Source organism: Neophocaena asiaeorientalis, unplaced genomic scaffold (assembly GCF_003031525.2).
Source record: "Neophocaena asiaeorientalis asiaeorientalis breed wild unplaced genomic scaffold, Neophocaena_asiaeorientalis_V1.1 scaffold71, whole genome shotgun sequence".
NCBI lineage: Eukaryota > Metazoa > Chordata > Mammalia > Artiodactyla > Phocoenidae > Neophocaena > Neophocaena asiaeorientalis.
The window spans coordinates 1,769,133-1,785,504 of NW_020175439.1; positions in this window are offsets into that span (position 1 = coordinate 1,769,133).

A 16,372-nucleotide genomic window follows, 5' to 3' on the forward strand; every position below is an offset into this window, starting at 1 on the left:
TTTCCCACTTAGAGAAGTTCCTTTAGCATTTGTTGTAGAGCTGGTTTGGTGGTGCTGAATTCTCTTACCTTTTGCTTGTCTGTAAAGCTTTTGATTTCTCCATCGAATCTGAATGAGATCCTTGCCAGGTAGAGTAATCTTGCTTGTAACTTCTTCCCTTTCATCACTTTAAATATATCACGCCATTCCCTTCTGGCTTGTAGAGTTTCTGCTGAGAAATCAGCTGTTAACCTTACGGGAGTTCCCTTTAACCTTATGGGAGTTCCCTTGTATGTTATTTGTCGTTTTTCCCTTTTTGCTTTCAATAATTTTTCTTTGACTTTAATTTTTGTCAATTTGATTACTATGTATCTCAGCATGTTTCTCCTTGGGTTTATCCTGCCTGGGACTCTCTGTGCTTCCTGCAGTTGGGTGGCTATTTCCTTTCCCATGTTAGGGAAGTTTTCGACTATAATCTCTTCAAATACTTTCTAGGGTCCATGCTCTCTCTCTTCTCCTTCTGGGACCCCTATAATGCAAATGTTGTTGCGTTTAATGTTGTCCCAGAGGTCTCTTAGGCTGTCTTCATTTCTTTTCATTCTTTTCTCTTTATTCTGTTCCCCGGCAGTGAATTCCATCATTCTGTCTTCCAGGTCACTTATCCGTTCTTCTGACTCAGTTATTCTGCTATTGATTCCTTCTAGTGTATTTTTCACTTCAGTTATTGTATTGTTCATCTCTGTTTGTTTGTTCTTTAATTCTTCTAGGTCTTTGTTAAACATTTCTTGCATCTTCTTGATCTTTGTCTCCATTCTTTTTCCGAGGTGCTGGATCACCTTCCCTATCATTATTCTGAATTCTTAGTCTGGACGGTTGCCTAACTCCACTTCATTTAGTTGATTTTCTGGAATTTTATCTTGTTCCTTCATCTGGTAGATAGCCCTCTGCCTTTTCATCTTGTCTGTCTTTCTGTGAATGTGGTTTTTGTTCCACAGGCTGCAGGATTGTAGTTCTTCTTGCTTCTGCTGTCTGCCCTCTGGTGGATGAGGCTAATAGGCTTGTGCAAGTTTCCTGATGGGAGGGACTGGTGGTGGGTAGAACTGGCTGTTGCTCTAGTAGGCAGAGCTCAGGAAAACTTTAATCTGCTTGTTTGCTGATGGGTAAGGCTGGGTTCCCTCCCTATTGGTTGTTTTGCCTGATGTGACCCAACACTGGAGCCTACCCAGCTCTTTGGTGGGGCTAATAGCATACTCTGGGAGAGCTCACGCCAAGGAGTACTTCCCAGACCTTCTGCTGCCAGTGTCCTTGTTCTCACGGTGAGACATAGCCACACACCACCTCTGCAGGAGACCCTCCAACACTAGCAGGTAGGTCTGGTTCAGTCTCCTACGGGGTCACTGCTCCTTCCCCTCGTTCCCAATGTGCACACTACTTTGTGTATGCCCTCCAAGAGTGGAGTCTGTTTCCCCCAAGTCCTGTTGAAATCCTGCAATCAAATTCTGCTAGTCTTCAAAATCTGATTCTCCAGGAATTCCTCCTCCCGTTGCTGGAGCCCCAGGTTGGGAAGCCTGTCGTGGGGCTCAGAACCTTCAATCCAGTTGGTGGACTCCTGTGGTATAAGTGTTCTCCAGTTTGTAAGTCACCCACCCAGCAGTTATGGGATTTGATTTTATTGTGATTGCATCCCTCCTACCACCTCATTGTGGCTTCTCCTTTGTCTTTAGATGGGGTATCTTTTTTGGTGAGTTCCAGTGCCTTCCTGTCAACGATTGTTCAGCAGTTAGTTGTGATTCTGGTGCTCTCGCAAGAGGGAGTGAGCGCACGTCCTTCTAGTCTGCCATCTTGAACCACTGTCTCGAGGCCTAAGATATTTCTAATGTAAGTCATTAGTCTTTGTATATCTAATTGATCTCTTGTTTCATAACTTCTGGATTTTTGAATTTCTGCACATCCAATTTATTAGTATACAGAATCATATTTGTCTTGATATGATTTCAACTTTGTGGGAAATTTTAATCTGAAAACCTAACTTAATGAAATTATGACTTCAAATATAATAAGAAATTGCAACAATTATCTCTGTGTGTTTGCTCCCACTGTCCCCTCCCAGTGCTGCTGTGTTAAGATAAATTATTTGAGCAATTGAAATAGTCAGAGCTACAAAGGAAAATTTTATAGGTGAAGATAAAATAGCATTTGCAATATGACCACTATTAAAGCTCTGGCCTGCAGATTGCTGGCAAATAGTCTATTCTCTAGCTTGTCAAAACAACCCATTTTCCAAGCATGTTCAGAGCTTGCCGAGGTCTTCAATTATACCAAAATGTCAGGTACTGGAGAAACAAAAATATTTTGAAAATGATCTGCAATGTACATTGTTTTGTTGAAAACCTAATCAAATGGGGCCAACCTGTCAATGTCAAGAAATGCCCTTTGGCTACAAGGGGTAGGATGCAGACCTGGCCACCCGCTCACCAGATGCAGGAAATGAATTTAAAGTACGTTGGTCATTTGTCCCAAGATAAAGAACAATTGCCAAATATTTTATCCCAATTTGTCAGCCCTGCTCTGTTCCAGTGAATTCCATCAATCCAAGGCCAGTCACACTGTTTATTCTCTCCAGAACAATAAGGTTAACCCAACAGGTTTATTTGTTTAAGTCATCTGGTGAATTCTTTTAAATTATGTCTTGTTTCTAGTACTGCTTTCATTTTGCATTCATGTAAGCTTTTGCTGCAGCTGCTTGAGGAGAAAAGGAAAGGCGGCTCTCGTGGAGCAATGAAAAGAGAATACATTTTTAAATTTTCCTTTCTTTCTCCTAAAATTAGCACCTGGCATATGGAATATTCAGCAGGTGGCTCAGCAGGGACAGGCTTATTGTTTTTCATACCTGCCACTGAGATGTTTGACATTTGGCTTGCTAAGGAACAAGGCTTTTGAGGCCATCACTATCTCTCTCTCTCTCTCTCTCTCTCTCTCTCTCTCTCTCTTTCTCTCTGTGTGTGTGTGTGTATGAGTATATGCTTGTGCTGTGGGCATGCTGAGGAACAGTTCATAGAGGTCTCTTGGAGGAGACAGTACAAGAGACAGCCGCTATTAACAAAATAATACAATTAAGAAAAATTAAATACTAAAGAAGGGAGTATGTTTGCCCACATTCCATACTTTTATAGTTGAATAACTAATTCAAATCCTACTAGTGTTAGAGAATAGGAAACTACTTTGTGACTTAAAGAACTCCAGGAATTACACTTTATAATATAATAGGAATACTCTTTGAATATTATTTGGAGACCCAATTTAAAGTTCACTGAGGTCACTTCCCCCAGTTGTATGAAAAGCAGTCACTGAATTAGCATTCCACAAACATTTATAAACACAGCAGTTTGTGTCATGCACTATTTTAGGCAATGGAGCTTTAAAGAAAAAAGTGGAGTTTCAAATTTGAAAGAAATTTAGGTAGTATAATAAACTAACCATGGATATGGGCAATGGGAGAGATAGAAGAATTTCAGATAATCTCTCAGTTTCTGGCTTGAGGCCTAGGTGAATGATTGAATCATTAATGGTGCCTGACAAAAACCACTAACTGCTTATCTAATAGCCACTCTACAAATTTTGTCTAATAAGACATAATGATACAAAACATAAGCAGATATCTTAGCAGGGAGCATCCATGAATATTCTCTAAAGTACACTGACTCAGCAGGGTGGCAAGCACTTTTCCTTTACCTTCCTTCTTTCTGCCTGTTTGAAGCACCAGCAGCCAGTTTGTGACCATGAGGTAACTTGAAGATAGACACTTTGTGATAAAGATTGTAGAAGAAAAATATGGATTCCTGATAATTGGTGAGTCACCATGTTAGTCCTGGGTTGCCTAATTCTGAAGTTTTATTTTGATAGAAAAATAAATCTTTATCTTATTTAAGCTACAATTATTTCAGGTTCTGTCACTAGCCATCAAAACTAATCCTGACTGATACTTCATTACAGAAAAACAAGTTACTTGGGGCTTTTTTGGTAGGTGGCAGGGTTAAGAGGAAGTTCAGCTTTGGATGTGTTATATGTGAGGTGCTGGTGGAACACCCAGAAACACTTGGAAACCCAAGCTAGAGATATAGATTTGGTATTGATCCAAGTGGGAGGCTAACGTCTACAGCTTATCATTTTCAGTCAGTGATTCTTAATTTTCTTCAGATCATGCCTATGGTAAGAACTTTCTGTTTTTCATTTCTGAGCATTTAACTTGCACTTTACCTTGAATACAATAAAGGCAATCTTTATTTTGCATGGCAATGCAGAACAAAAAAAATGAGCATGCAAGATGAAATTATGCAAAGTGATTTAAATAATGGAAAAATTATGATTGCTTCATGAGTTTTAAAATTTTTGTGAAATTTTAAAACTCTGTCAGTTATACATATACAGAGAACAGAAAAAATAGTAAAGCTATTATTTACTTAGAATATTGGAATTTAAGGCACTAGAAACATTGAGAATTAAAGTGTTTTATTTGTTAAAAATGTATCGAGTATTTTCAACACTGCTTGCCTTCTTCTTGCTGATAACTTACTGTATAGGGAGCAAATATCTTTCGTATGCCCTAGTGAATTGTCATACTCCTTCCTAAGTTTGGATCAACTTCCAACATTTTATCCTTTGCACATTCATATTGTGAAATATCTCCAAAAGTTCCCTTAACGTGGAGGTTGTTTGGCCTGTATTACTTCTGGGACATCTTCATCCTTTTTGTCACAACTACTTTCCTTCTTTATGTTGATAAATGTGCCTTCACTAAGTTCCTCTGGCAGCATATGTAAAGTTCCTCAAATGGTGACAGTGTCAACATTCCCACTGTCAGCTATTTACTCTATAATTCCATTTATGTTTGATACAAAATTCACTTCCAGCAATGTCACTTTGGGTTATTTGCTGTACTTTCATCTCTGTTGGCCAATTCTCTCTTCTGATTGTCCATTTTTGTAAAATGTCATGTGGATTTATCACTTGGAGACAAGATGGTAACACAACTACACACTTTTGCTCTATCTGTGAACTGAATAACAGATGCAGAGTGACCAGTCACTGACAGACTGAAGTAAGTGGCGTGATTGGTCACTGATCATGGTGTGCATCTGTTATTTACATAGTGATTTGTGGACTGAAGAACTAGCAACAAAGTTTGTACTTTATGTAATTACTGGACTGAACTGAACCATGGTAACTGAAATGCGAACTGTGATGTTGGAGGACTAGGTTATTTAACTAAACCATGGTAACAGGAAATCGTGCATGTCAGAACTATGCAAAGTGAGGCCTCTCTTCCTACGATCAAGTTCAGCACTGGTGAGTAATATCTAGATATGTTCATGTAACATTCATTCTCTCCTTTTCATACCTCCTCCTTCTACTCATGTTTTAGCCATATCATTTTTATTAGTATTACTTCCAGAGAGTGATAAGGGGAATTTTCAATGCATCCTAAATCAGTTTTGCAACTGATAGTTTTGATATATTGGTTAAAATGGGGAGGGAGGGCTTAAATTATCCTTAATCATATATTTTCCAGCCTGTTCTTATATCCTATAACCATGGACTGCTGAATTAACATGGCTGTAATAATGTTTTGTCATAAAGAATTTTTTTATAACAAATTGTGTTATTAGACATTTTTACTAATCAGAATTATCTTTTTACTCATTCATTCAGTAAATATATGCTACACACTGTACCATGTGCTTGGAATATTTGTATCAGTGAGAGGCAATAATCCTTGCCTCTGTGGTGCTCACATTTTAGTGGTAGTTGTGATGGGGTGGAACATGAGGCAATAATAAAGCCTGTTAGTGTTGTAGTGCTGTCAAGTTATGACAAGGTTATAAATGGAAAAAACAGAGATATTTAAGAGCATACTTTAAAAAAGTATAACCTTGACCAGATGATCAAAATTAATACCACTAACACAGTGACATTATGGACACCATGTATCTCTAGACACAATACCCTATGAAGGACAAAATATCATTATGTAATATTCTGGCCAGATACGTATAATTTGAATCTAATCATGAGGAAATATCAGATAAATCCCAAATAATGAACACTCTATACAAAAGGAAGTATTCTCCAAAAATGTCAGTGTCATAAATGCTGAAGTTTTTTGTTTCTTTTTTTTAAATCTCAATTTTAGTGCTTTTTATTGCCAAGAATTCTTAGTTTTACCAAAGGGTAATTATTCACATTTCTGTATCTGTAGCAAATTTTGACTCATTTATTTACGAAATATCTTAAGCACTCATTTTGATACTGTTTTGGCTACTTTCTTAGCTTGGATCATCTAGGAAACAGAGTCTGAGCAAGTTTTAGGACTAGCACTTCATTGAGAGGCCTATAATCTGAGGACATCAAGAGTGAGGAAATAAGCAAAGGAGGCAGAAAAGGAGGGAAAACAAATTTAAGGATGCATTACTGAACTGGCCACAGTTTCATGAAGAGGGATAGTGAAGATGTCTCTGGGAAAACCAAATGTAGAAAAGAGTCTGAAACAAAGCTTATTTTTAACACTTTATTTACTTTATACCACATTTGATCATTCAGTGCTTCACTGAGCATCTGCTGGTTTGATATCAGAATACTACTGAGAGTTTATCCCTAATTCACGATCTCATGGATATCTCTACATCCTGTGTTGAGTTTTTCTGTAGAGAAGTCCTTTCAAGTGCAAAGGATCTTCCACCTTCCTCTTTATTAAGGAGAGCCAAGTGGGCAGTTGAGGTTCCATTTCTATATAGGAGAAGCTTAATGGTTGGAAGTAGGTCTTAGACCTTGCACTCTACATGGAATGACAGCTAATTTCTTGACTTCTCCTGAGTTAAGCCTTTATGATACTTACTTTTAAAACTGCTATAAATCTAAAAAATAATACTAACTAGTGAATATAACAAAAAAGAAACAGATACAGAGAACAAGCTAGTGGTTACCAGTGGGGAAAGGAAGGGGGGAGGGTCAAGATAGGGCTGGGGATTAAGGGGTATAAACTACTATGTATAAAATAAATAAGCTGTAAGGATATATTGTATAGCACAGGGAACATAGCAAATATTTTGTAATAACTATAAATGGAATATAACCCTTAAAAATTGTGAGTCACTATGTTGTACACCTGAAACATATAATATTTAAACTATGCCAATAAAAATTTAATTAATTAATTATTTTAAACAGAAAACTGCTATAGACTTATATTCAGATGAAAGTAAAAAAAAAAAAACTAATTCTAAAGCCAAGTAGAAAAATGTGAGGGTGTTAATATGTTTTGGGGATACCCTGAGCCCACTTCCCTTCACTGGCTAAAAAGGCCAGTTTTAAGCAAAATGGTAGCATAGTGAAAGAATTTCTTTTTGCTATTCATCCACTCTCCTCTTTCACCATGTCTCTTCCCCTACTCCCAAAATACATAAGTGTCTGGAAAACTCATGCTGCTCCTTGCCTGTCTGTGGCATTCTACCCCCCGTCCCCAGCTTGCCCTTTCCAGATAGTGCCTTTTACTCTTACCTCCTGTAGGAGTTTGATAGGGCTGTCATCACAAAATACCATGGACTGGGTGGCTTAAACAACAGAAATTTGTTTTCTCACAGTTCTGGAGACTAGAAATCTGAAATCAAGATGCCAGTAGGGTTCATGTCTGGTGAGAGCTCTCCCCTTGGGTTGCAGGGTGCTCATATGGCCTCTCTTTGGTGAGTGCATGAGGATGGTGGTGGAGGGTGGAGAGCAGTTCTCTGGTATCTCTTCTATATGGACACTAATCCTATCAGATCAGAACCCCACCCTTACGACCTCATTTAACCTTAATTACCTCCTTAGATGCCCCATCTCTAAATACAGACACACTAGGAGTTAGGGTTTCAGTATGCGAATTTTGGAGGGACACAAATAAACACCCCCGTCCTAAATCTTCCCTCAAACCTTACCTTCCCCTAGCATAACCCTTAGAGACTTGTTTTTTGCTAGGTGTCTATTGTGATGAACTAATCTGGGCTCACAGCCTAGTTCTGCTCTTACAGAGGGATTCACACAGGAAAGTATATAGACTCTTATTCTTTGGAGAATATCAGTTTGAAAAAAGCATTTCACTAATTATCAAACCATCAAGCACTGCTGCCCATGTCCAGCCCTCCACCCAAGCATTTGCTATATGTGGCCTCAGGGGCCCAGATACTTGGTGCCTAGGCATCATTTTTTCCATTTCTGGCATATATTGTTGGATTTTTTGTTATTAATTGTATCAATGATGTTCAAAGAAGAAACTACACATAAGAATGGGAACAAAGACATGGAAACTGAACATTCTAGATTTAATTTCCAGTTCCACAAATAATCTATGAATAATCCCAGAAAGAAGGTAATAATAAGTCTTATACTACGGTGACTTGTGACGATAACTAAGATTTATTTATTATTTCGAAAGAGTTTGTGCCAGTTATCAATCTATTCCCTCTCAGCTCTAAATTCACCCTTCAGTACCTGCTCTGCAACATTTCTCCCTTACAATGAGCACATGTTAAACTTTATCTATAAAGAGCACAGGAGGGACATTGCAGGAGGAAGAGAGCTTCTCTTCCTGGTTCCTGATTGTTGCATACTGCTTTTTCTAGTTCCTGCTGCACCATCTCTTAGTGGTGCAAATGTGTGGGGAGAGACTTTAGGCTCTACTCCAACTGCCCACAATCCCTCAGCAAACTTGCAGACCCCAGCTCAGGTCTAGTGACCACCTCAGCGTTGTCCTTCCAATGGACACACCATGCACTCTGAGCCTCATGCTCACAACAAGGCCTCAACTCCCTCTAAGCCCAGCAGCCTTGGCTCACATGCACTGGGAAGGGAGACCACTTAGGATGTTCTCCCAGTAGACTAGGCAAGATATAATGACATCTTTTAACAAGGGCTATTGAAGTAGAGATGGTGAGAAATGGCTGGTTGCCAATATAATTTGGAGTTAGAGTCAATAAAACTTCCTAATGGACTGAATGTGGGGTATGAATTAAAGTGAGAAATCAAGATATTTATACCAAGAAAGTGGATAAATGACAGAGATATAATTTATTGAGATGGAAAAGATTTAGGGAAGTCCATATTTGGGAATTGGAGAAAGCAGATGGAAACCAAGTTTTCTATTTTAACCATGTTTAATTTGAAATACTTATTAGACATACAAGAAGAGAAATCAAGTAAACAGATATACTAGCATAGGGCTCAGAAGAGAAAATAATGTTGAATAAAATTACAGTCATCAGCATATAGATGATGATGGCTCTGGATGAGATTACATAAAATCTAGATAGAAAATGGAGAACGGGGAAGGAAAGAGGAGGGGATGAATGGGGAGGAGAGAGTGCTTTGGGATGAACTAAGAGTAAGCTTAGGAGACAGAATTAACCATTGGCTTTGGTATTAGTTTTTCATTGGTTGAGATGGTTGGTAAGAAACTTTTCAAGGGCAACAGTATAAACAAAACCAGTTTAACACTAATACTAGCTCTAGTCCTCTGAGGGTTGCTTTTTTCAAATCTTATTTATTAGACAAGTATTCCTTCAAACCAACAATCTCATCATTACAATAAACCATTTGGTACTGTTTTTTTTTTTTTTTTTTTTTTAATTTTTTGTGGTACGCGGGCCTCTCACTGCTGTGGCCTCTCCCGTTGCGAAGCACAGGCTCCGGACGCGCAGGCTCAGCAGCCATGGCTCACGGGCCCAGCCGCTCTGCGGCATGTGGGATCTTCCCGGACCGAGACACGAACCTGTGTCCCCTGCATCGGCAGGCGGACTCTCAACCACTGCGCCTTCAGCTGTTGGTTTGTCAGCATATTGGAAAGCACAGGTAGAAATTGATGACATTTGAGACATTTTTATTTCCAGGCATTTATACCAGCTATTATTACCATTTGATTTCCAGGTCTTGCCCTGACAAATTCACACTGATTAAGTGAAAATCAGCCTGGGAACTGTAAGGATGGGTAGGGTCAGGTTCCTCATGGCAGTGAGTTCTTGGCTGGACTCAAGCTCTCCCATCACTCTTTGCCCCACCTTGCTTCTCCCAACACTGATCACACATTAATTGAGCTCCTTTCCTTGCTCTATTTTTCTTCCCCAAAGCTATCATTATGTCTCATTCTATTATGCTAGTTATTTTCTTATCTTTTTATTACCTGTCCTACCTCACTCCCATGTAGTATAAAGCTCTATAAAGTCATAGACTTCACTTGTTTTATTCACCCCTACTGTATCTGCTACCCCTGTACCAGAGGCACCTACAAGGTACCCAATCTTGTTGAACAAATTAACTTGTCAGAAGTTAGCTTGGTTGAAACTGGAAAAATCACATAGTGCAAAAATTAGTTCATTTCCTCCTCAAAATTAAGAGGAGTATATTATGTAATGAATATAATTATTATAATAAATACACACAATATACTTGTGTGTCAGCACAAGTTACCACTAAGTTTTTTAAGAGATAGTATGCACTTCAGGGAGTTATCAATTCACAGATTACTCAGGCCTCTGTCATTGTCTCTGAGGCTGGACAGTTTGGAAGGGATATGTCTCTTCCATTTATATTTTCACCCTCAGTATGAGATCAGAAAGAGAGGACAAATATGGTAAATGAACATCTGAAGGCCAGTCTAGGGGCACCAAATTAGGAATGACCTTCACAGACATCACAGATCCATCATATTCCCATTCTCATTCATTCATTCTCTGTCTGTCTGTCTCTCTTTCTTTCTCTAAGTTCTGACTTCCCTTGGCCAACTAAACACTCACCCTATCCCTAATTTGCCTTCATTGCAGCATATCTTTCTCACTCCAGAATATGCTCTTAACCAATATGCCAATTTATAAAGTGTATTAAGCACATCAACCTATAGTTTGTTGCAGATGCTGCATTTTTTCCCCCTGGATTCTATTTGTCTTTTAATTTTGTTTAATTGGCTCCAGTACAGGAGTTGGAACTAAATAAAAATGTTAGCTCCAGTTTCTCCCTCCCTTAAAACATACATGAAGTAAGCATATACTTCAGATCAAGCACAATGTTGGGTACTGGAGATACAAAAATTAACAAAATACAATTTTTTTCTCAATGGGCTGACTCTTGCCTGGATGATAGCAGTGCTGATACTGATGCAGATAAAGTAACTTTTTGTTTTTTCCTGAACCTTCCTTCCTTGTCTCTGTCCTCAGGGGAAAGTAGAGGCTTGTTCACTTCTATCACTTCTCAAAGATGACCAACAGTATGTTTTCTAAATTTTATTATTACTTTATTATATAGTTTATATTAACTATATATTTGTGTACAGATATCTCAAGGGTTAACTATGTAGCTTCTTTGTATAAAGACTCGAAGTCTGACAGTAATTGCATTGCAGTGGCCTGCTTTTAGTTTTGGGAACATTCCAAGCTTTTTCTTCTTCAAAGCCTTGTTAATGCTCTTAGTATGTATGAGGCTCTGCTGGAATGATCTTCCCTTGGCTCTCAGGCACAGTTAGCTCTTCCAACATGAGGCCACCATAACCACCTGACATAACAGCCAATGCCATCACTATCCCCTATCATAAGACTCATTTGTTTCTTCCATGATATTTAACACAATTTTTAGTCATTTCAGTAGCTTGTTTTCATGTGGATTGTTTCCCTCACTAGACTGTGAGTCAAATCCTTGTCTGTCTTGTCCACAGCCATATCCCCAATGTCTAGCACGTGCCTGGCATATAATAGTTGTTGAGTAAATATCTGTCAGATAACAGGAAAAGTAAGGAGGAAGAGAGCAAAGGGGGAGGAAAGGAGGGACAGAGAAAGAAACCTCCCCAACCTTCAATCATCTTGTACTTCTTCTGAACTCCTAAAGGGTCTACTGTCTAGTAATCTTCAAAACACTTTGCTCATTTACCTCCTAAAATAATGTATTTAAATGATATATGCCCTCACACATGTTTAAATTGACATCTAAAATTTGTTGTCATAAGTTTAAACAAATGACATATACACAATGGAATATTACTCAGCCTTAAAAAGAAATGAAATTGAGCTATTTGTAATGAGATGGATAGACCTAGAGTCTGTCATACAGAGTGAAGTAAGTCAGAAAGAAAAAGACAAATACCGTATGCTAACACATATATATGGAATTTAAGGGATAAAAATGTCATGAAGAACCTAGGGGTAAGATAGGAATAAAGACGCAGACCTACTGGAGAACGGACTTGAGGATATGGGGAGGGGGAAGGGTGAGTTTTGAAAAATAAAACACACACACACAAAAAAGTTTAAACAAATGCAAAGGATAAACATCCTACATACTGTAAATATTAGCATTTAAAATAAATCTATTACATGATATTCTTTGAAATGTATCCAATGGGACCTAAATACAATAGAGATTTCATATCTACCACCATCTATTTTTAAAAGGCACAAAGGGACTTCCCTGGTGGTGCAGTGGTTAAGAATCCGCCTGCCAACGTGGGAGACACAGGTTCGATCCCTGCTCCAGGAAGATCGCACATGCTACGGAGCAACTAAGCCCGTGCGCTACAACTACTGAGCCTGCACTCTAGAGCCCGTGAGCCACAACTACTGAGCCCGCGAGCCACAACTACTGAGCCCACATGCCACAACTACTGAAGCCTGTGTGCCTAGAGCCCATGCTCCACAACAAGAGAAGCCACCACAGTGAGAAGCCCACACACCACAACAAAGAGTAGCCCCCACTCACCGCAACTAGAGAAAGACCATGCGCAGCGACGAAGACCCAACACAGCCAAAAATAAATAAATTTATTAAAAATAAATAAAAAGGTACAAAGATTCAGCCATACCACTCCTAGACATCCTAGACTTCTCTCCTAGAGAGAAACTGGTATAGAGGTCCTCCACAGGATATGTACAAGAATATTCATAACAACTTTATCAATAATAATTAAAAGCTGAAGAGAAATCAACTAACTGCTCCTCAGCAGTAGAATGGGTAAATAAATTATGGTATGTACAAGCATACATACACAGAGATATTATACAGTAATGGTTCTCAAACGTTTTGGTCACAGGACCCCTTTATACTCTTAAAACTTAATCGAGGACACTAAATTGTTTTAGTCTATTTGGGTGTTTCTATCAATATTTGTCATATTAAAAATTAAGACCAAGAGATTTTTAAAATGTTGTATTAATTTATTTTTAAAATAAAAGTAACAACATGGATAAATCTTGAAAACATTATGCTAGTGAAACAATCCAGACACAAATGGAAAAATATTGTTCCATGTATAGGAGGTACCTAGAGTAGTCAGATTCATAGAGACAGAATATCAAATGGCCATTGCCATTGGCTCGGGGGAGAGGCAAATGGAGAGCTTTTGTTTAATGTTAAAGAGTTTCTGTTTGGGAAGATAAAAAAGTTCTGGAAAAGAATGGTGGTGACAGTTGCACACAATGTGAATGTATTTAAGGCCACTTAACTATACACCTAAAAATGGTTAAAATGGTAAATTTTATGTTATGTAGATTTTACCACAATTAAAAAGTAACAATAATAAACCCATTACATATTAATGTACATAATTTTACGACAACTATATTTTCTAAACAAAAATATTAGTAAGAAGAAATGGCATTACTTTAGATTTTGCAAATCTCTTTAAGTCTGGCTTAATAGAGGACAGCTGGATTCTAATATCTGCTTCTGTTTTCAATCAGTCATAATATGTTATTTGGTTGAAGTATATAAAGAAAATTTGGCCTCACAAAGACATATAGTGGAAAAGAGAAGGATTATTCCAGTAGCCTTTTCAGAAAATTGCAAACAGTCTTCTTTAATACTACATCAAAACTTGGTAAGTGTGGGCTTCCCTGGTGGTGCACTGTTTAAGAATCCGCCTGCCAAGGCAGGGGACACAGGTTCGAGCCTGGTCCAGGAAGATCCCACATGCCGCGTAGCAACTAAGCCCATGCGCCACAACTACTGAGCCTTCGCTCTAGAGCCCACGAGCCACAACTACTGAGCCTGCGTGTCACAACTACTCAAGCCTGTGCGCCTAGAGCCCGTGCTCCGGAACAAGAGAAGCCACTGCAATGAGAAGCCCGTGCGCCGCAACGAAGAGTAGCCCCCGGTCATTGCAACTAGAGAAAGCCCACACACAGCAACAAAGACCCAAAGCAGCCAAAAATAAAATTAATTAATTAATTTAAAAAAAAACTTGATAAGTGGTAGTTTCTTAAAATATTGGTTCGCCGAAATATTGACACACTTCATGGTATAGCAGAAAAGCCACATTTGTTAATATCACCACCAATCTCAACAGAAATGTCATGAAGTACTGGGAGGATGGTAAGTGAATATAAACATTCCAAATTTCTAATTTTTGTCTGGAAATGCAAATTTTAACAATGTCCACAAATATAGTCAGTTGTTTGCCTTGCAGGGGCAGGCTCACAAAATTTTTTTTGACAAAATACCTGCCAAATATCTAAGTCTGAGTAATCATAGTTTGTTCTTGGTTCTTTTAGGTAAAAATGGTGTTCTATGGAAAAGCGACCATTTCAGTTCACAACTCAATTGCACAAGTGCTTTCTCCTGAGACAATCATCATACATACATACGCAGAAGTAATTTATGTGTACTTCCCATTTAATCACAAAGAATATTAAGAAGACATGCACTAATCTCAGCAACACAGGAACAAAAGGGAACTTCGTCAACCTGATAAAAGACTAGTAAATTTACTAGTTATTCCTAATATCATAATTAATGATAAAAGACTCCCTCCAAAGACTGAAAACAAGGCAAGGATATCTGGTTTCCTTGCTTCTACTCAATACTGTACTCAAGAATCTAGTCATGGGCTTCCCTTGTGGCGCAGTGGTTGGGAGTCCGCCTGCCGATGCAGGGGACGCGGGTTCATGCCCTGGTCCGGGAGGATCCCGTATGCCATGGAGCAGCTGGGCCCGTGGGCCATGGCCGCTGGGCCTGCCTGCCCGGAGCCTGTGCTCCGTGGCAGGAGAGGCCGCAGCAGTGAGAGACCCGCGTACCGCAAAAAAAAAAAAAAAAAAAAAGAATCTAGTCAGTGTAGTAGGAGAAGAAAAAGAAAAAAAAGCATATGAACTGGACAGGAAAAAAAAACTGTCTTTATTCACAGATGACATAATTATATACATTAAAAATTTTCAGAAAGATCTACGAAAAGCCTGCTAGAATTAATAAGTGGGTTTAGCAGGTTCACAGGATACCATGCTAATATATAAAAGTATATGCAATTAACAACTGAAAGTTGAAATGTAAATAACAATACAATTTTCAAAAAATATAAAGTACTTAAAAATAAATCCAACAAAATTTGTGCAAGATTTCTATCCTGAAAACTGCAATATATCCATGAAAGAAACTTAAGAAGATGTAAATAAACAAAGAGATATACCATGTTCATGGATCTAAAGATTTAATATTGTTAAGGTGGCAATTTTCCCCAAACAAGTGTATGGATTCGATGCACTCTCAATCAAAATCCCAGCCTTTTTATAGAAAATGACAAACTAACTTTAAATTATATACAGAAAAGCCAAGCATCCATAATAACCAAATGAATTTTGATTTTTTTCTTCTTCAGTTCTTTAAAATAGGCATGACTGTTTAAAACAAGAGTTTAAAACAAAGAGGCTGTCAGCATAGATCCTAAGACATTAGAAAAATAATAAGAGAACACTATGAACAACATTATGCCAACAAATTCAACAACATAGACGAAAAAGACAAATTTCTTAAAATACACATTGTATCAAAATATATACAAGGAAAAGCAGAAAATCTAATAGGCTTACATCTAATAACCACATTGAATTTATTATGAAAAACCTTCCCCAAAAGAAAACTCCAGGGCCAGACAGTTTCAATGGTGAACACACCAGTTATACAAATGTTTTTCAGAAAAGATAGGAGAGAACACTATTCACCTCATCTTATGAGGCCAAGTGTTATGGGCTAAATTGCGTCCCCCAGAAAATTAATATGTTGAAGTCCCAACCCTCACTACCTCAGAATATAACCATATTTGGAAATAAGGTCCTTACAGAGGTGATTAAGTTAAAGTGATACTGTTAGGGTAGGGCTCTAATTTAATATGACTGTTGCCCCTAAAATAAGAGGGAGTGGCACCAGGGGCATGTGCTTGCACAGAAAAAAGGCCATCTGAGGACACAGAATGAAGGCAGCCATCTGCAAGCCAAGGAAAGAGGCTAATGAGAAACCAAACCTGCCCACAACTTGATCTTGGACTTCTAGCCTCCAGAACTGTGAGAAAAGAAATTTCTGTTGTTTAAGACACCCAGTCTGTGGTATTCTGTTATGGC